Source organism: Erithacus rubecula, assembly GCF_903797595.1.
Source record: "Erithacus rubecula genome assembly, chromosome: 1".
Classification (NCBI taxonomy): domain Eukaryota; kingdom Metazoa; phylum Chordata; class Aves; order Passeriformes; family Muscicapidae; genus Erithacus; species Erithacus rubecula.
This window is the reverse complement of record NC_136658.1, coordinates 23,515,744-23,537,395: the sequence shown is the minus strand read 5'-3', so window position 1 is coordinate 23,537,395 and position 21,652 is coordinate 23,515,744. Positions and strand designations below refer to the sequence as shown.

Below are 21,652 nucleotides of genomic sequence, written 5' to 3'. Positions count from 1 at the left end.
TTTTCCCTCCCTGTCTCAATTTCTCTTCCTCCCACCACCACTCCCTCTCAGGGTGCTGAGCTGATGCTTTTGCTTGTGTTTTGATAGGGTACCAAGGAATTATATCACTCACAGACTGGCTCTGAAAAGACATTTTTGTAAGCACCTCAGCTCTCCTCACAGCATATTCTCAACAGATACAATGGCTAAAATATGACAACAATTGAAGGTGACAAGAATATCATTGTCATCCAAGCTGCTGGGAGCTTGCCTCTAGCTTCTCAGAGGGGCTGAATGTCCTGGTGAAGTATTGACCTCAAAGCTCAAACTGTATAGAGGGTGCTGGCCTCCTGCAGCACCACCTATAAACCACTTTTGGCAGATCAATCTGATCTGCACCTCCCTCCCCTAGAGAAACCCCACCCTTGCCACCTGGTCCAACATACCCCCTCTTCCAGCTGGCTTGGCTGAAATGTCTAAGGTGTGAGTAGTCCAGGGAGGTCCTGTCCTGCAAAGGAACTAGCATGGGGAAGAGTTGTTCTGCCACCCTCTGGGCTGTGTGGTCTCCAAGTCAAAACATACAGTGTTGAGCTCAGGGATACCATGTGTCCCTCAGGAAATCTGCTTCACCCTTCACTACTGGCATGTCTCCTGCACCACCTGCCTCTATCCATCCCACCAGGATAGCCAGAGGACAAAGGTTATCCGTGCTCCACACCAATAGTCTGGCAACTTCAATTGCCCATTTCCATGACAGCGTCACGGGCTGCAGAGAAAGGTTTGCAGAGGGCAAAATGCCAGGAAAGTCCCTGGAGAAGATCTATGTAGAGAAGATTCCCTTTTAAACCACAATCTCAATCACAGGACCTATGACAATTGTTCTGTCCTAGAACTGAATACAGGGAACAGGTACTTATTTTTATGCATTTGACTGACAATGGGCACAAGGTTGGTCCCTGAACTTCGCTCCCCCTTCACTAGCAGAGCTGCAGTGGCTAAGGGAATCGCAGCTCCCAAAGCCACAGAGCAATCATGTGCTTGCTTGCAAGAAAAGTTTTGAAGCTGGAGGACCCTTTACTCAGACATGGAAACAGAAAAGTCAACATTTCTTCACTCCACAGCATATCTCTGAGAAGCATAGGTACCATGAGCTGACTTGAAACCAGATAACAGCCAAAAGCAGGCTCCTGAAGTTAGGACACTCTTCCTAATGCCAGGGAGGAGGCTGTGTGCATGCCCTGACTCTGAGTGTAGCCACAGGCAAGGCACTACCTTGGTTTCCTGCACATCAAACCTGCTAAAAGTAACCTTTTCTGCTGTTGCTTTTACTCTCCAAGAACATGGATCCCTCTGCAAACCAAACACACACCAGTCTCCACATTTAGCTGGCCAAGTAGACCCTCTGGAGCTGTGGCCTGGGCCCTTTAATTGCTGCTCCTGTATTTCATATGGCTCTTGCAAACCTCCTGTAAGCTGAGCAACAAAATTGGTGCTGGTGTTGTAAAACAGTTATGCAATATGCAGGAGGTAAAACCCTCCTGGCAGGGGCACGTGAAAGGAGATACAAGTGAGAGGTTCCAGTTGCTGAGGTGAACACCATGTCCTACGAGAAGACTGGGAGAGAAGGGATATACATGTCATAGAATCATAGAATGGTTTGGATTGGAAAGGGCCTTAAAGGTCATCTAGTTCCAATCCCCACTGCAGTGACTGTCTCTCTCCTTGCTGTTATTCTCACAGACCATCTCTGTCATGAAGGGTGGACTCTCAACTATGAGGGGAAGAAACTGCTGGAAAAAACAGCAGTCTGAATCTGAAAAGCCAATAGACAGGAGGCTTGTGCAGATGCTGTTCACACTTGTGATCATGTTTCAAGTATCACCTTTTTGTCTTCAAAGCTGTTAAGTCAGCCACATATTCACTGAATTGTATCTTGTCTTCCCTCTTCCAATGCTACCCTGAAGCATGCAGAAACACAGGAGGCTGCTGAGGCAGAGCTGGGAAGGTGCTGGGCATCCCCACAGGGTGCAGCCCACCACCTGTTGCCCTGGTAAGTGTGCCATGCCATGCCAGGCTCCGCTGCCAGCCGGGCCTCACTGCTCCCAAGGGTAGGGTTTGGCTGAGGCAGACTAAGTCTGGCACATGTGAGCAGCAGGGCATGGATCCTGTTTCCTTGCACTGGCATGTGCTGCACTGTCTGGTGGGACTGTACAAGTTCGAGCTGTCCTGTCTCCTGAGGTGAAGTCTGAGGCTGATCCCACCCCTGCTGCCAGGGCAGCTGCTCCAACTTGTAAAGGCAGGATTTTGCCCACAACATGTTTTTCTTCAGCCATGAAAATTAATTTGGATATAACCAAGAAGTGGGATCTAACCAGTGCTCTGCACCACCTACCTGTGTTTGCGTTGTTGGTCCTGTCCTCCTTTTCTCTCTGCTGAAAGCCCACAAGTTGCCAGGTCTATAGATCTGCCCTCCCACCCTCAGCCAGAGAAACTTGACTTCCAATGCTGCCAGTTCAGCTGTGAATAAATGTCCACCATTTACTTTCTGCATTCTCCTGCATGAGCCATGAAAAATATTTGGATTTTGGCTGCAGAAGGTCTTGCACGTTGCTCCTTTCCAACCCTTGCAAGAAGCTGCCTGACTTTCCCCTATCTGATTAAGCACATTCCTTCCTCTCTCCCTTCTTCGCTCTACCCTGCAGCAATTTCCAAAGCATTTTTGTGCATCTAAGACCTGGAGACAAATTCATGAGCTGTGGAGATGTGGTTTCTGTCATGTGCTCTCCGCTCTGAGTCCTGGCTAGGGCAGGGGTGGTGGGTACACAAGCATGAGGGCACCCACTCTGCACCTTTCCTGAGGGTCAAGGGTACTTTCTCTTTCTAAGTGAAATCAAATTCTCACTGTGAGCTGATTGGAAAAATACTGTCTGGGCATTCTCTCCCAGATTCCTGACTCTCAAAATAACAATAATTATGTGGCCTGGAAAAAATAATTGTTAACCATAAGCCTGGGAACTGCTTCTATTATTCAGCTTTATGGGAATCCATACAGCTCCCATGGAAGGGGATTGTTTACCTAGGCCCTGAGAAAAAGTAGAGGAGCCTGCATGCTCCTTCAGACTATTGTATTGCCAAATCTCACAGCAAGGCATCTGGAGAGCGGTTTCCTCTAGCTGTCATTAATCCTTGTGGGCTTGGCGACCTCAGCACATGGCATCCTTTGGGTCACTGGCTGCTGGGAAGCCAGACTATTGTTTTAGGGCTTTTGCCCAGACAGAGAAGCTGAGGAACCAGGCTCTTCAGGTGTCCCCATCACAAAGTGACTGGCTTGCAGCCTGGCACTTGCTCAGGCCTTTCCCAGCTCTGCTGCTGGGAAGACAGCTGGATTCAGACCCATTTTGATGAGGCCAAAGGTAGGATGTCCCAGTCTGAGCTGTGCTCACCCTACATGAGGGAGCTTCCCTGCATCCCTGCAGCTGCAATGGGATGGCGCCACCACAGCTCCCATGGATAGGATGAAACACCCAGGACTCTAAACTTCTGCCTGGTCCCTAACTCCCAGTCTGATCTTCTAATCCCTGCAGAGCAGAAGCATGAAGGCCTGGTTTCAATTCAGTGCATGAACTGGAGCAAAGGAAACAGTTCTCTTTCTCTAAGAGCTAAAAGTCTTGTAGGGAGGCTTGCAGGGATGTTGCCCATGGCATGTATGTACACTAATGTGCATGGAAGAATTGTGGCATGGAAGGAAACCCAAAGAGGCCCTTCATTCTTGCCATGGGCTTGCAGATCCCTTTGTGGTTCTTTTTATGGTGACAACCTTAGAGAAAGAAGCAGAAATGTGTGTTTTCCAAGCCAGAGTTCAAAGGGGGTTTATAGCTCTGATGGGAAAGTCTCTGTTCAAGGTTGCATCTGTCTCAGCACAAACTACACTTTAGAGACAGCTCAGGAACAAGCAAGCTGTGATTTCTTCCCCACTGATTTTGGCAGGCAGTTCATTGGTAAGCTTGGAAAGAGCTTCCTTTTCTTTCTCTAGGAGAGGCATATGTCAGTGCCTTCATGTGGGCATTGCTCCCTACTCCTGTCAGTGCCTTCATGTGGGCATTGCTCCCCACTCCTGTTCCTCACAGGGCTTCAGGGAGGCCCCAGAGCAAAGCACTCAGCCCCTACTGCCACCACATTGTGACTAGAAGCTTTCCTCTCTGGCTTGCAGCTGGAGTTCCCTCTTCCTGCCCTCTTCAGGGCTATTGTATTCCACCATAGCTTTGCCAGTGGCAGCAATATTATTTTGCTGCTGCAATCACTCCTTTTTTGGTAACTCAATGCTTTGAGAGGTGCTGCTGATGGATTAGGACAGTAATGAGAAAGTAATTTTTAATAGCAGCCCAGCAGTAATGCCAGAAGCTCTATCTGATGGCCTCCATAAGCAGAGCTGTGCTACTGTTACCCCCAGTGCCACCTGGGCAAGGGACACAGGGAGAGTCTGGGGGTCTTCCCAACCCACACGGCGTTGGGTGTGGGTGGTGTTGGGTGTCTCTGAGGGGCTGCATCAGAGACATCTGAGCTGGTACGTCTCTTGGCTCTATGTGCAGGGCTGGTCCAGGACTGGGGACATGCCGGTATGGCGCCATGCCTGGGCTCCCAGACCACACCTCCAGTGTGGAGGTGCAGGGATGCAGCTGTGCAGCTGGTCCAGACTGCCTCCATTCTTTGCAGGGATCACAAAGCACCAGTGTAGCCCAAAGGACCTGCCCAAGGTTCCCCTGGGAGTTTGCAGCAGAGCAAAGCTCCAAGCTCTGTGTAACCCAGCCAGTGCCTGAAAGAAGAGCCACCCTAGTCCCTTCATCAGCCTGCACAGTGCATGGGATAGTGGGGTGACGCTGCTCTCAGACATCAATCCCTCCATCTTTTCCCTGATTTTGCCCAGTGAGAGGCATGCAGGGGTGTGGAGGGAGACACCATTCCCCTCCTCTGTGCTCAGGGGATGCGGACCACAGTGACAGCCAGACAGAGCTGCTTTCTCCAGCACAGTGCTGCCATTGTCTAGCTGGGCTCTGGGCCCTCTCATCCCCACCAGGCAGGCACGGCCAGGACTTCTGCAGCCCAGCAACACAGACAACAAGGATGGAAGCCTCTGCAGCAAGGCAGCCTACCTTTATATCTCCACGGTGCAGTCCCACTGCTTTTTGGACTTCTGTGCAGAAGATTATATAAGGGAGCACAGTAAGGTGGTGGCTAAAAAAAGGAAAATCTGATTGAACAGGAGGGGGAAGGGAGAGCAAATGACTCTGAGATGTGAGGGGTAAGACAGAACCAGTGCAGCAGAGCTGGGCTGTGAGCCGGAGAGGAAAAGCCGTGAGCCCCGTGGGAGCTGGGCTGTGGGAAGAGACAATGCAATGGAGGGGAAGGAGCCAGCTCCCACTCTGGGACAAGTACAAGGCTGCAATTAGAGAGAGGAGACAGTGTGTCTGCCCAGGCTGGGAAGAGTCTCCTGCCATGGACACAAGATCGTGCAGGGGCTGGGGCAGAAACTCCCTTCCTGTTCTGTGCCCCTGCACACAGCTCCCTTTCGACTGGCACCCCAAGCGGGACAGAAGCCCCAAGGACAGACACTGGCAGTACCTGTGGCTCCAAGGTGCAGGGGTTTTGCTCCTCAGCACTGGCACAAGTTGTCTGGGTTGCTTCGTGCTTGCACTGCAGTGGCATGGTCATACCAGGACCCCTTCCCTGGGTAAGCCCTCCTCCCCTGGCTGCCCTGGGCAGCCTCTGCCTACCTCCTAAACCAGCTGATCAAATACCAATGTCACCCAGGTAAGCAGGACTGCTCACCTCTCACAAGGGTGCAAGCACCCTTCAGTAGGCTTCTGGAATTTTCCTGGATGAAGGGTGCTATGGAAATAGACAACTCCAGGGCACAAGCTCTGGTTTTAGTGTCCTCCTCTGCACTGCGATTATCTAGCTCCCAATGGAAAATTCAAGTTTGTTTGGAAACAGTCTCTGGTTTTGGCTTGAAAAGGCTCAAAAAATACCATGCAAGGGTCACAAACTTTTAGCAAAAGCCATGTTTGGCTGGGGCTGTAAAAGAGGAGAGAGGTAGAGGAGGAATATGAGCACACGCCATTTTTGCTACTGCAAACTTGGCTGAGAAACTCTTTGCACTTCACTCCCTGTGGACACGAAGGTCCAAGAAAAATTTGGTACTTTTACAAGAAAACAAACGAGTCATGCAGCCAGAGGAACTGATCTCCAAATTTGCTTTTTATGGCTCATTTTCATCACTCAGCCAAGAGACAGATGAAGCAGAGCTCCTGCAAACTTTTGTTAAAGTGACAGCAAAGGGAGATACTTGAAAAAAGTCATCAACTCCTGGCAGGGACAGAAGAAAGAGGAGAGCCCTGGTGAACCAACAGTGGTTTGTTGGTTTTTTTTTTAATATAATAATACAAAATAATATACTCCAGACTTGCGGTGATTTTTGCTTTCTGATCAACAGTTTTAAGCCAATCCAATTGTTTTCCTCTATTTCTGGTGATTTTAGGATCTTTTCAGCGAGGTGAAACTAAATACCAGGCATGGGAGTAGACCTGATGGTTTTCCTGCCATTCTCACCTGCATGGGAATGGCAGGAGCTGGAAGTTAAGGCAGCACGGTGTATTCACTGACCAGGAAGACACAGAGAAGTGTGTACGATCACCACAGTGTATTTAAAGCTGTGCAGCAATAACACCTAATTTGTTTTTGCCTAAAGAGCAGTCAGGGTTGGTTTTGTTTCATTTTAAATAAAGACTTGGACTCCAAAGGTCATTTCCGTGGAATAACAATGCTCCTTTCAGAAAGGGGCACCGGCAGGGTCTCAGTTACTCCCAGTGCTCCCAGTCAGTTTGAAAGCCCAGCTCAGCTGGGCGAGCATTCCCCTGGGCTGCCCTCTACATTTGCAGCAGCTGCTCTCCCAGTGTCCCCACCATGGGAAGTGCAGGAGCTCAGGAAGAAGTGTCGGTTTCTCTGCTGGGGTGTTCACAAGCACCCACTGCCTATTTTATCAGTAAAATGAGGATGGTATCCAGTCCCTTTCACCCCTCACCCCAACCTCAGTGGCATCCATGTACCTTCTGAGGATGGTGCATGCCCAGCAGGACACGTATGACTGTAGGTCCTCCTCATCTTCATCATGTATGGCATGAGGAGCAGATATGACAAAAAAATTCTGATTTTAAAATAGGTAATTTGCACTGTGGGAAGGTTTTTCATGAGCTGTCGCCTTTAAATGGCAAGTGAACAGTGAACAGTGAACAGTGAACATCCTTCACTGGTTTCAGTGAAATTGGTACCATGATCTGTATCCATGCAAGTATATTGAAACTAGGCAATGCAGAAAGCATTCAGCAGAGCTGAGTGAAAAAGCAGGCAACTTGGTTCCCAGATCCAGTTATATCACATACTTACTTTCCTACATGCTTCTTAAATAGCAACTCTCTCAGGCTTTAAGCAGGCAGAAAGCATTGGAGCTGTGAAAAAGGAAACTCGAGGCTCAGGCTATTCTCTATCTTGTAGGCATGTATTTGCCAAAAACTTCCTCTCTGCTTCAGTGCAGCACCCACCATCACTTCCTATCAGTTAGTCTTAAAGTTACTGGGCACTTTGCTTGAAAAGTACCTTATCTTTTATTTTATGTGGGGAAAGGATCTTAAGAAAGAAAAATCCCTTGAGTTAGAAAGAGGTCCTCTCCTTAGCAAGCACTACTGTTTGTCACCCTCTTAGAAATTTGTAAACAGTTTTCTCTTTATTTATCTAACTCTGCTATTTTGGGATTTGCTGTAACTGTCTGTGCCAGTGAGGTGTATGTGGAAGAGAGAGCATCTGTGCTGCTTGGCTGATATTTTTGGCCAGTGCAGAGCTCATTTCTGGGAACCTGGGTACCGCAGGAAGATGCAGTTCTGATCTCCTCATCTCTCTGCCTCCTCTTCCTCTTCTGAGAGCAGTGATGCTCAGAGTGGCTCAGCAGTCCCCAGCATAGATGCCTCTGGGAGTGCTGAGGGATGGAGGAGAGGGGAGAAGGAGACTGGGATGGATGGATGGATGGATGGATGGATGGATGGATGGATGGATGGATGGATGGATGGATGGATGGATGGATGGATGGCATAACTGGCTAGTGTTGGACCTCTTCTCCCATGGCAGCACTCTTGTAGCTACAGGAAAATTCATCATGACAGCTGAGAAGGTCTGCACAATTTTGCCTCCCAGGGGCTTGGTGGGACTGTGATGTTCCATAAGACAAGGTAATTTACTTGCTCTGCTCTTCCCAAAACTACCCTGGCAACTCCCAGATAGTTCATGTGTAGGAAACAGCAGCATGGGCCAAATATGGCCAGACAGGAACAGAAAGGAAAGGACTTCACCAGCTCACAGTCCTCCCCAGAGAGGTATGAGTGCATTCATATTGTATGCATACATGTGTGTATGTACCTTAATAGCCTTCAGCTTATAAGACTTCAGCTTATAATTTTAATTTTCTTGTCTGTCAAGGGCCTTTCCAAACCAGCTCCAGACACAGATAACCCTGTGTGCCCTATGCTGCTCTCTTGTGCTGTCAACACAGAGATCTGTCCTAGCCTAACCAAAGTTGTGTTCAGAGCCATTATACATCTACTGATCACAAACAAAGGTCTTCCAGATTTCTTGGAAGCCTGCAGGAAACTTTTTTTTGAGTTCCAGAGTTTTGATTAGGGCTTGTCTTCCAGTAGCCAGGAGGTCACAGTGTCTGCACAGATCACAACCTGAACATCTGCATCCTATTACACAGCATGGTTATTATTTTTCAACATCCCCCACGTCTTCTAGCAGTGACAGCAGTGATTAAAGCCTGGAGTGGATTCCTGAGTAGCATTTCAACATCCTTCACTTTTGCATCCTGACTGTAAACAGGAGAAGAGGGCTTTCCTTGGGCACTTGGTCAGGAAGCCCATGTGCCTTAGGGTGATGCTGACGCACTGATGAAAGCCTGGAGATGTCAACTGGTACAAAGCAGCTGAACAAACCTGCCAAGGGGTGCCAACAATAGCAGGATGTCACTGCAGCTTGCAGGGAGATTTCCATTCATTGATTTGGTTCCTGTGCCAAAAGCCATCCAGTGGTCCAAGGAATAAAGCTATTGTCTTCAGGAAGTGACCTGCAGCAGACTCTGGTGGCTCAGAGTGAGTGACAGGGATTTGGTTTCCCATCTGCAGTGGGAAGCAAGAGGAGCAGTAAGAGCAAGTGAGCAGCAAGAGGAGGAAGGAGGAGGTGAGGCAGGCTCTGGGCAGGACACCTCTAGGCAGCCCCCCTTTCACCTCTCACATGGTCTGGAACTCCTGCTGCAAAGAGACTGCAAGTCTTGTTGGAGACTGGGACTTTATTGTTCTCCTTGGTGGAGGGAGGGGATACAGGTCAGGGAGATCAAGGAGCCAAGAAGAAAAGGATTATTCATGTCAAGTATATAGCAAGAGGCTGGAGCTGCCAAGCAAGTATTCCAGCCAGGAAACAGTCTCAAAATTTCTTGACTAAGAAAGGATTTTACTTTCTCTACTCATTATGCATGGTAGTATTAATGAGCCCACATTTCTGGGCTGTTGGGTTTGGCCTTGCGCAGGTCAGCATTCAACATTCAAGAAACTTCCTTCACTGTAATTTTCCCTACAAATCTGCAAGGCAGGAAATGGTCTATAAATGAGGGCAGCTGCTCCAGGTGGGGTCCCAGCACTGAAAGCAACTGCTGACTATGGTCTGGATCCAGCCAGAGAGGAGAGAGAAAGCCAAACTCATCCAGCTGCTCACCCCTTCTCCTGGGAAGAGGGGCTGTGGCACACACCAGGGCACGTGCCCTGCATAGCAGCTCCTGCTGTTTCCCTTTACCACAGGCCTCTGCAACTCCTCCTGTCCTGGTCCTTCATTACCTGCCTTGTAGTTCTGTGCTCGTCTGCTCATCCGTCTCCTCCTGGGCGTGTGCCAATGCACATGCAGCCCTGTCTGTGTATCTTGCTCTCAGTAAAGTCTCAGGTTGCCTGGGGCTGCCTGCACATCCACATCCATCTGTGTTTTTCTGCTCAGTTACACTTGTGTGCCCCTCCCTGTGTCTGCCTTCCAGCGCCTGCCTGCTTCTCTGCTTGCATCTCCCTCCACTGGCCCTTTTTATCTTGATAAACAGGACAGGCACGTGCATCCAAGTCCCGTGCACCCAAGTTGGCTGGAATTACATTGGCTGAGAGCCAAGACAATGGACAGGGAAGAGGAGGAGGGATGGGGGAAGTGGAGGAGAGTGAAAAGGCTATTGGAAAAGGCCTAGGGGACAACCCAGCTTCTTGTTGCCTTTGCATTGCTTTCATGGAAAAGATCCTCAGATAAGCCTGCTCACTATGATAATGACCTAGTGCCTGCAAGCCACTAAGCTGAAAGTGGAAGAGAAGCTCTCCTTCATCCTCCAAGACAAGAAAGGATGAGTATGAGCCAAGGAAGCTGCCTCTTGGGCTATTGGGGGTCAAGGGTAGGGGGCACAGATGCATGTCAGAGCTCAGGCAAAAGGGGAGGGCTGCAAGGCAGTTGGAAAAGGCAGACTCAAGGCAAAAATCCTCCAATTTCAGAAAAATGCAGGTTGTGAAACTAAGGCTGTTCAAAATAGGAGAAACATTACATCCTTCCCTCAGAGAAAGGGCAGCTGGCCCTGCATGACATAGCTTGGAAATACCTGCTCAGAACCTTGCTTAAAATTAGACCCCTACATTTTGACCACCATACACCAGAAGAACTGCCATCTGAATGAGGAGCTTCTGTGCTGTGCCCACAGGTGTAGTGGTGCAGGGGGGGAGGATGCTGCAGCAAGGGCATGTTGAGATTTTCCAAAAGAGTTTGCAAAGGGCAGGGGAACTTGGGCTGTGGGTTTTGAAGAGTGCAGAGGACCCTGATGGACCAAATTACAAGAAGCAGAGAGGTCAGGTGAGAAACCTAGAAGAGGAGGGACTGGCAAGGTTTCTGGAGATATAGCTGCGAGGAGGGATGGAACAGGTTGGCTCTTGCTTCTTGCATGGCACATGCCACACAAGTGGTCAGAGCCACCCTGGAGCACCAGTAGTGCTGGCAGTGTACACATGTGCAGGGAGATGCAGGGGTAGGGAGACAGGAAGAGCACAGAGGCAAGCACAGGATGAGTCAGCTGTACCAGCTGATGACTAAGAGGGTCCTGGAAGCTGTCAACATTTCTGTCTCACTTTCTGGAAAATACCCAGCCTCAATGGAAAACTACTGAAGCAGAAGTTACCAACGCAAGTCCTGCTTTTAATACAGGGCCAAAATCAACACAGCAGTGCTTGCTTTCCCAAATTTTAATATGACTCTTTTAGTCCTATATGGAACCAAAGAAACTCTAATGAAGCAATCGACACAATGGAAGCAAGGGATGTCATCCAGACAACCTAGGCAAACTTAAGAATTGGGCAACTCCAAGGTAAAGTTGTTGCGCCTTGTGTGGTTGTGGTCACTAACACTTAATCCAATTTCAATTTCAGCAATATCTTCTGGGAGATCAGGACAGAAGACTCTAAATGATTGAGGAGATGCCTGACGCTTCCTTCTTCGCCTGGCCAGCCAGCAGACAACAGCAAGCAGGACGAAGGCAACTGCAGCAGTCCAAAACAGCCATGCAGAAAAGAGCCAGGTTTCCTCTGCATTCTTGCTCCTCTCAATCTCCTGAAGCAAATTAATCAACTCCTGGTGCAAACACACCTCACGCTCTAGCAGCTGTTTGGCCATGGCTCTGCTGATGTGGTGATGCTTCTTCTGGCCAGGCTGGATGATCTCTCTGGCCACTGCAGCTAGGAGGAGAGCATTTGCTGCAGCCATGGCCTGGAGGAGATGGGAGGAAAACGGGCTCATCAGGTCCGTGAGAGAGAGTAGGGAGCTGGGGGTACCCATCACATTCTCAAAGTCTCTCTTGGCACCTGCCATCTCTGGGAGCCCCAAGCATCTCTGCCCCCAGATCCAAGGGCAGTAGGGCTGAGGGATACAGCTTCAGAACCTCCTGGCATCTGCCCTGTCCTCCATCCAGCCCAGCCTTCTCCCTGCACGAGTACTCACCAACACCTAAGTCCTACATGAGTGCAGCTGTGGTGGAGCTGGGACTGCCTACTGATGCCCCTGGTGACTTCTCCCATTGTGACACATCCTCCATGATGTCACAGCCACCAGAGCCACATCACCCAGCCAGCAACCTCAGGCTTCATCCCTACCACCCAGCTCAGTGAGGCCTGGCCACCACACCAAGAATAAGCCCCACCTGCAGAAGTGAGCTCCCAGGAACGCTCTTAACAAAGAGACTCCCCTCCAAAACTGTAATTGAAATGAAAATGGGGACTGCAGGTGAATGTTCCTGACATAGGGGGGTGATGTTTTCTGGGCCAGGTGGTCTGACTGCAAGTTACCTTGCAAAGAAGTGCGATCAGCCCTTGGGCAGAGACAACTCTACTCCTTTTCACCCTCTTGGCTTCCTTCTCGGCATGGCATATGGATAGCAATTAATTTAAGAGAAATTTTATAAAAACCAGTGCAGCCATAACTAAATGTCTAGAGAGGAATGCCTGCATCTGCCAGTGCTCTTAGGTGCAGCAGCAGGAGAGGACATCTTCACTCTCCATGGAAGAAGGATAAAAAAAAATCTCATTACTTTTCTTTCCCTCGACTACTCATTTAACTCCTCATGCCTTCCACTTGTTCCTTGCTATCTAATTAAATATTCTCAGATGACCCTGCTTCAGGGCAGAAGGCTGGTGTGGGGGGTGTGCAGGTCTCCCAATCCTTGGCCAGCTGCCAGGAAGGAATGGGGGTGTGTGCACCCTGTGTCCAGACTCTGTCCCTGGTTGCTTTGTAATGGAGACATAACAAAGGGACATAACAATCGTTACTGCAGGTTAGGAGATAAGCAGCCCTCCCTTAATGAGGACCTGTATACCTGGCAAGACTGTACCCCTTGTGGGGAACAACAGGCTCTTTCACTCCAGGCCCTGGCATAGCCAGGAGCAGTTGTGAGACAGAGGGAACAACAGCTGACAAATCAGCTCAGCACCACCAGCCATAGCAAGCCCAGGCTAGTGGGACAGCCCCACATCAGCTGTTGTTGGGAAGCCCTGGGGTGTCCAGCAATCACAGCAAGACAGTAATTTTGGAGGGCTACAGCTTTGCTAAAATTAGATTTTCCAGGAAGGCAGATGGGCATGGCAGCTCTCCAGTGCCAAGGAAAAGCTGCATTTCTGCTGCCAGTATCTGCTAAGGGAAGCCAATCCCGGAGAGAAAAGGGCAGCATTACCATACTTAGAGACCTTGGCTTGCTGCTTGGGAGGTAAAATCCTCACAGAAAAGAGCCAAAGTGTTACTGTGTGTATCTAAAGGCACTGAATTATTAAAGAGGTCTCTTAAGGCTGCAGGTGAAGCAGAGAGCTTTATGGATAGATTACATTAAATGTAATGGACCTCTAATGGAAAATCACCTGATTGCCACAGAATTGTTTCTCAGCTGTGGAGCAAACTCAGGCAGCTGCAGTGAGTGTGGTAAAGACCATTACTGCCCCAGGGAATGACTGGTTTTGGTAGTCCTTTGCAGCATTTTGGAGTATTAAAATGAGCCTATGATGGACAGATACTCCCTCCCACCCTGTTCTCTGAGAATATGCACAATCCAGCCTTTGTTTTTTCTGGATGAGCCCAAGTCAGCCTTTCCCTCTCATCAGTGCACATTTACATGTGATTAAGGTCATATAAGAGCTGGTTGTTGTTTCCAAGTGTCCTGAATTTGACAAAATTAGGTTGGATTTGTGGAAACTGGGTTCTTGAGACCTTGGGCACTTCCTACTTTGAATACCAGGCCAAACACAATACAGTAATGCTTGCTGTCCCAAATTTTAAAAAGACTCTTTTAAAAAGTCTCATATGGAGCCACAAATTACAAAATTAGTTTATCAGAGTGTCAGAGAAGAACCATGAAACACCGACATTTTAGGAAGCAGCAGGGAAATACCTGTCAATCATCCCAAAGGTGTTAGAGAGGGTTCTTCTCAAAAGGTAAGGAGGGTGATAATCAAGCTGAAGTCACTATATCAATGTATACAGAATGGGAAACAAGCAAGAGGAGCTGGAAATAAGGAGCTGGTTGCTATCCCAGAAACATGGTGAGATGAGTAGCAAACTGGAACACTACAACTGAGGGCTACAAGCTTTCCAGAAGAGACAGGCTGGGAGGGAGAGAGGATTTGTTATGCTGTAGTTTAAGGAATGGATTGTGCAGGATTGCCTCTGAAAAACAGCCATAGACAGGTTGAGAACTTGTGGATGAAAATCGAGGATGGGACCACCAAAGGACAGCTTGTGGGTGGGGTCTGCTCCAGGTGCCTGACCAGGTAATAAGGCTTCTTGCTTCTGCCACAAGGAAGCCTTTGCTCCAAGACCTCAAAATCAAATATAAGACAAACAAGAAAGGTGAAACAACCAGGGTGGAGAGGAAGTTAAGGGCTAGAGCAAAGTGTGATGTATACCAGAGCTGCAGGGACTGAGGCTTTCTATTCCTAATTAACAGATTCACATGTCTTATTTTCTGCTCTGACCACCATATGAGCCTTTTAAATAGAGAAGGCTCCTCCCTTGCTATGTACACAGCCAGCCCGGCACCACCATCCATCTCAGTCACATGGCCACAGGTCACATTTTCAGAACTACATGATGGGTGGATTAATTGCTGCCTTTTTATTGCCAGGTCCTCAGCTTTCAGGGTGGGGTGGAGATGGGAAGGAGAAAATTAGCTAGTAAAAATCCTCCATACGTGAAGTTTTGAAGTGCCATGAAGGTGGATTTTTAAAAAGTTGAGATTTTATTTCAAAAATAATCTGTAGGGGGTTTATTTGCTTCTTAGTATGAAAAATGTGACGCTTGTAGGTTCATTTTTCACACTTTCCCCCACATAGAGCCCAGGCCTAGAAAGTTACTTTATTATTTTAAAAAGAAAATATGGAACTTTACTGTAATAACTAGTAACTCTGGGTGTTCTTCAGTTGTGCCCAGTGCAGCCACCTGCACAGAAAACTCAAGGTTTCTATTACATTTAGGATGAAGAACAGGGTCTCTCATCCTCTTTTTCAGGCTTTGAGAGGTAATACTTATTAAAAAACCCTAGAAGTGATTTAGAAATAACTGTGATGGTTGATACAGGTTTGATGTACTAAACAGCTGAAATTGAAGAGTTTAGGGTTGTTTTGTCTTTTTAAACTACTACTATCAAGAAGGAAGCTACCAGATTTAAATGCTGCCCTATCTGTAATGTAAATAAAACCCTTCTGCAGGATGCAGAAGAAGGTCTGGGTGCAGAGTAAGGGGAAGCCAGCAACTGGCATACACAGAGCCTGGCTAGGAAATAAATCACCATGATTCACTCTCTCCATTACCTATGCAAAGCAGCACTTGGGTCAGAAATCTGTCCAAGCCAATGTTTCTCACAGTGGAAATCCAACCCCCCCTAAGGACAGAGAGGGATTGTTTTAACCTCTTGGGCAGAGCCAAGTCTCCAGCCGCGCTGCAACAAGGCAGCACACTGCTCCGATGCTGTTCCTGCTGCAGCACAGCTCCAGCCCCCCCTCCTGCTTCCACCCAGCCCACAGCCCTATGGATTTGACTGCAGCAGCACTCCTGCTGTGAACAGACCCGTGGTGGCCTGCTACACTTCGCATACAGCTGCTCTGTCCACAATGATTCAGCCTCACCCTGACTGCCCAATGCTGCCTGTTATTCCTCAGAAAACCAGGGTGACATAAGTCATCTGGTCACACCAGGACAAGGCCACTTTGGCCTCTCCACAGCTGGCTCAGCTGCACGGACCACCCTCTGCCCTCTGGCCTGTGATGGGGCCATGCTTATCCTCTGTGGTCCTCAGGACTCCATTCAAAAGCAGCTGCCCATGACATGGGGACACATAGAATCATTGAAATGTTGGAAAACACCGTAAAGGTCATCCTGTTCCAAGCCCCTGCTATGGCCAGGGACACCTTCCACTATACCAGTTTACTCAAAACCTTGTCCAGCCTGGACTTTTAACATTTCCAGAGATGGGGCATCCACAATTTCTCTGGGCAAGCTGTTCCAGTGCCCCACCACCATTTGAGTAAAGAATTTCTTCCTAATATCTAATCTCAACCTGTCCTGTTTCAGTTTGAAGGCATTTCCCCTTGTCCTATCACTACGTGCCCTTGCAAATAGTTCTCTTCCTCTTTCCTGCAGGCACTCTTTAGGTACTGGAAATCTGCCTTTGGGACAGAAGATGTGTGTACCAGGGCACACCATCATGCTGACAAGAGCTCCTCTCTAAAGCAGGGGAGCATGATTTTTAGTGGGAGTCTTTTGTCTGGGAGGTACTTGTAGGGCCAGGCCTCCTGGACATCCTATTTCCCACATCCCATCCCCTTACACACTAGGCAGGGCTGGCTGCTGTGCCTCGAGAGTGCACAGGAGGAGAGGTATCCCTACTGGGGCCACCCCTTTCCAGCTGCACCCAGGGGCTGCTGCAGGTTTGGGGATATTGGCAGGGAAGGGGAGTGCTGACAGGGCACAAGTGCTTGGCTGAGCCAAGCAGTGCTGAGTGGCAGCAGGGAGTCACACCAACAACCCAATGCTCTTTGTGCCCTGGCTGCCTGTCCCAGGAAGCTGTCTTCAAAAATCGCATAAACCAGGGCAGGGCTGACTTGCTGACACAAAGCATGCCCTTGCCCAGCAATTAATTTGCTGGAGTGCAAGTAATATTTGCATGATAACTACCCTGCCTAAGTAACACCATGTGTGGTATGAAGTGTGAATGCTTTTCCTCTACTCTGAAATAACTCGATTTAGGGACAAGGTTTTTGAGATGCATGAAGCTTAAAGCAGATCCAAGGTATTGCCCACAGTTTCTACACAGCATCATCCTGACTTTCTTGGACTGCTGTATGTGAGCCAGGGGAGCCATGAGATGCCCTAAATCAGAGCGGGAGGGTAGAAGCACCATGATAAGCAAATAAAAGGACATTCCCAATGCCCTACACCAGCAACCCACATGCCTGGACTTTCCTCTGGGCTGGCACACTACCCACTGCCTTTCTGGGCTGGTATCTGGGTGGGTGGGAAGGAATTTGGACTCAGTGGATTTGATTGCCTCCTGTTAAGGAGGAACATGCAGTCATTACAGGCTGAAAGTCTGGCTTTAGGACTAGTGACTGCATCCAAAGTGCCTGGTTACATCTGAATCCCATGCTGCCTGAGGGCACCTCAATCCCAGCAAGGGGGTATGTTGTGCTCAGCAGCCTGGAGTCTGCACCATGGTCTGGTGAAGCAGTGAGTGATCTCAGTTCATCTGTGGGTTTGAAAGCCCTTCCAGAGAGAAGGAACATGAGGGAGCTGTGTAAAGGCCTGATGAGAAATATTTAAATATTTCAATTTCCAGTGTAACTTGAGTCATTTGGAACAGAAAGTTTCCATTACTCAATAAATCTAGTACATTCATTTAAAAGGGGAAAAAATAAAAAGAAAAAATAAAAGAAAATGGACAACTTTTGGTGTTGGTTTGAGGAACATAACACTTCAGCAGTCACAGACAAGCATGTGGTATTAGATGAGGGGGTTCTTTCTGAACCTCAGGTGCTCTTAGGCACCTACTCTCAAGTGCTCTCTAGGCACCTAACTAAGCTCTTATTTGTTGGGTAATCTTAAAATAAGCAAAGCAGCTAATAGTTAAAAGGTTATTTATTACAAAGCACATCTTATTGCAAAGCACATCAGTCTCAATAGTACATAGACAAGCAATAGCAAAAAGCAATGGCAAAGCAGCTAGCAATGAGCAATAAGCAAATGGCTAAAGTAAATGGCTAAAGCAAATGGCTAAAAGCCAAATGACTAAAAGCTGAATGGCTAGAAACTTGTGGCTAAAAGCAACAACTCTTCTGAATGCATACTGTTACATAGCATTTTTCCAACAAGCTAAGATGCAAGCTCGGACCACTCTTCAACTTATTAGAATTCTAGTTTCTTAGCACACTAGGTTACGTATAGAACGCATACACTCTATTGTGTTCTATCTAAGAAACGTAAGCAATATTCTTACTATAGCTCTGTTGTGTCTAAGTCCTATCTACAACTGTGGGCTTGGAGCCTCTACTGAAGATATCACTATGTTTGCAACCTTCAGTAGAACACAAGCTACTACTGTGGAATCTAGACGTTTTACTCACTAAAAACATCAGAACTCACTCTAAGACTTATTCAATCCCTACACTCTGATTTCTCTCTAAATAATTCAGAGAGACCTCTAACTCACTGACTCCAACATCCCACCAGCAGGTACGTAATGTTCTCTGGGCTAGGGCCAAGGAGGAACACGAGGCAGGCAATGGAGCAGTGGGCACATTTGCTGCCCAGAAGAGGGCTTACTCAGTCATGCTGGCATGGATAACACTGAGAAAAATTTAGGCTTGGATCAGAGCAGGTGAGAACAAAAAACCCAAACCTGTGCACCTTCAGATGAAATTAAATTGCCTGAGGAACTTTTTAGAAACATTTATAAGGAGGTGCCCATGTCTGAAACAATGTTCTGCACTACCAGACTGTGAGAACAAAATCTGCCCAGGGGTGCGGACATGATCACCCCTGGCTTCTGCCCAGGAAGGGCAAGTACCTACCAGCTCTGGTGCTGGACTGTCCCAAATCCAGGAACCCCTTGCTTAAAATGGGTTGGAGAATTAGCTCTACCTGCCTCAGCTCCTTCTGCCACTCCCCATGAGTGGGGCTTGTTCCCAAGGCATGCTTCACAGAGGACCACACTCCCCACATCAGGTTTTGGGGGGAAAGGAGGAGGCTTATACATGCCGAGACTGCAGCCCTTGGCCACCTTGATGGCTGCAGAGTGGGGGCCTGAGCAGGGACCAAATGGGGACCCAGGCAGGTGCCAGAGTCCAGCTGTGAGCAGATGGCAGGGCTGCACTGCACTCCAGTGGCCGTTGAGCTCCCGCAAGTGGAATTCCTGGTGGGAAAAGGTTCGGGCTCCCTCCACATCCCTCAGACCACCTTCAGCCTTCCCACTGCGACTGCTCCTAGTCCTCCTCAGTGCTTCTCTGTCACAAAGACGAGTATTACAGCCACTTTAGTGCCTCCTGTTACTCTGCTTCACCTGCGTCCCAGTATTCCCCTAGCAACACTGCAGCCAGAGGAAAGCTTGCACAAGGACTGTGGCACAGGGCTTGGGGAGGTGGGGGCTGCTTGCAGCAGATACAGGAACACACGAGTAAAATAAGTAAACAGATCAGGACTCTTGGTGACATCTTCTTCCCTAACACACCAAAGAGATATGGAGCACAAGGGAGAACACAAGCAAGGCAACCTGGAGCCTCCCAGCCCCTTCTCCCCAGTGTTCACAGCTCTTCCAGGGGAAGAAATGGGGATGGCACTGTGACATTCTAGAGGGGACGAGCTGGCTTGCATTGAATGTAGGGCATGAGTTGTACCCTTGCCAGCTTGCACACATCAGATCCTACAAGCTCAGGAGCATGGGATGAGAGCAAGAAGGGCTCTCCCTATTCAAGGCTGTGAATAGAGCTTGAAGCTACACATCCACTGTCACCCTGATGGGCACCAGAGCACCCAGCTGCCAGCAGCAGGGCTGGAGTGATGCCCCCTCCAACTGGAGGTGCAGTCACAGTGCAGACACTGTTCTCAAATACAGCTGGCATTTTTGTGGAGCTGGGACACAGACAACCCATGGCAGGGCTCCCACCTGAGCCGGCTGGATCAAGCAGCAAAAAGGAGGGCAGAGAAGTACTGCCTCCCTGCAGCAGGACAGTGCAATAGGCCAGTCAGTCCTGCCCTGTTGCAGTAACCATTTTTGAAGCAGAGGCCAAGGCAGAGGCATAAGAAATGCTCTTCTCATGACAAATCCTGCATTTACAGCCAGAAACTCCTGTAAATAATATCTACATCCAAGGCACAAAAGATGTGCAGATGGAGCACTGCAATTGGGCAAGAGACGGCTCTATAATCACCAAGAAGGATTTAAACAAGCAAATAAACAGAAAGGAAACTATATAATTAATGATATCAAATATCAACAGAGAGAAAAACAACACAGCCTCACTAGCAGCAGCAGCAGCTTTTCTGCCTACAGAGCAGCCAGGCAGTCACAGGTGATTTTCACAGCTCAGCACACATTAAGGAGTCATGCCAGAAGGCTGGGAGAGTTGGGTCTAGGTCTGTGTACCACCCTCTGCTGCATCACCTTGGATAAGTCACAGGCCATCCTTTCACTCTGTGCACCAATACAACTAAGGAGAAGCCTGAAATATGCACCACCACAATCACACCTCCTTCCCTCCTCCCAAAATGGTGCACAGTTCTACCTGTGCCAAATGTCATACTTGAAGGAAAAACTTCAAATCCCTCACCTTAAAAATCCTGCTAAATCCAGCTGAAGTTTTACCCAGTTCACGCAGGTTCTCAAGATGGGCTGATATGGGTTCGATTCATGTCTTACCCAGGCTGGGGAGAGGTCTGAAGATACTTTCGAGGATATTGTAGGGATAACTGAAGGAAGAAAAAGAGGGAGTTGATTTTAATAGTCATATTTCAAAGCACTACCATGTGTTTCTCTTAAAAGTGTTTTAAATGAGACCCCAGAACCTGCACTTCATTTGACCAGGTTTTTCCAGCTTGTGAGAGCAGACCACTGGAAAAAAAATCAATAAAAGCTAAACTTGAACTGCAGTGTCTAATAGAAAAGAGTTTAGATTGAGCTGTTGTCCAGCATATGTAGGTAAGAACCTTTGTATTGTTCCCACATAGTCTTTCTGTCAGCATTACAAGATGCTTGCTGGGCTGACATTTGTGCTTCTCCCTGCTAAGCCGTAGACTTGGGGACCTATTACCATTTTCCTTTATTACTGGTCACAGACCACATAAGTCTCTGTGTGAACTAAGGGATGCTCCTGTTCACACCCATGAGTTTTGTATGAAATTTCAGTGAAAGTTTAGCACAGCAAGTTTGTGGGTACCTCACCAGCCTCTCAAGGAGCTATGCCTGAAGTACCCTGGGTAAAACAGAAATTAGTATTAGGGCTCTCCCAGACTGCCTTAGGTTGTATTTTAACAACTACTGAGTATTGCCAAAAGTTCTGTTTGTTTTCTAATATGTTTCCTATTTAGAAAAACACCCCAAGCCCCCAGTGCCCTCTTATTCACAAACCAGATGCTACACAGAGCTCAGGAAGCAAACACTGGGTTTGAATGCTAGGATTTTTTAAATAAATTACATCTATTTTGGATGTAAACAGTGGCTATTTGTTGAAATGTTGTTTTCTATTTTCTTGTTTTGGCTGTAGGTTGAAAGTTCAAAGAGATTAAATTTTACAACATCAAAAGTAACCTTTGCGGGGGTTTCCTAAGCAAAAAGGGAATGTTAAGTACTGGAACACAAACATGGAAGTGGTCCTCCACTTTAAATGGAAAAACTTTCCTCTTATTAAATCCTAGCAAATGAAAGTAACCAGTTGCTGCAGCCTCTCTGTGCTGGGATCACATTAAGGGGCTTTGCCCAGGCCGCATGATGAGGCAGCTGCCACCTCCGAATCTCAGCCATCCCCACATCCTGACCTCTGTC

At 48.2% G+C, this 21,652-nt stretch overlaps 1 protein-coding gene across 4 annotated transcripts in view; it reads right to left on the bottom strand.

Moving 5' to 3' along the window:
- Positions 1 to 8,311: 8,311 nt before the first annotated feature.
- The window catches only part of MAB21L3 (mab-21 like 3), a 54,804-nt gene continuing 41,463 nt past the window's right edge, over positions 8,312 to 21,652 (bottom strand). Inside the window, exons 1-4 of one of the 4 annotated variants that reach the window (XR_013774266.1) lie at positions 15,320 to 15,391; positions 12,426 to 15,261; positions 9,909 to 11,850; positions 8,312 to 9,197 (exon numbers count right to left, since the gene is read on the bottom strand). The gene's annotated coding sequence lies outside the window, so the exon portion shown is untranslated. Of the gene's footprint in view, positions 9,198 to 9,908; positions 11,851 to 12,081; positions 12,239 to 12,425; positions 15,262 to 15,319; positions 20,581 to 21,652 lie in introns of those variants that run through there. The other 3 variants (XR_013774267.1, XR_013774264.1, XR_013774265.1) reach the window with 3 other exon arrangements.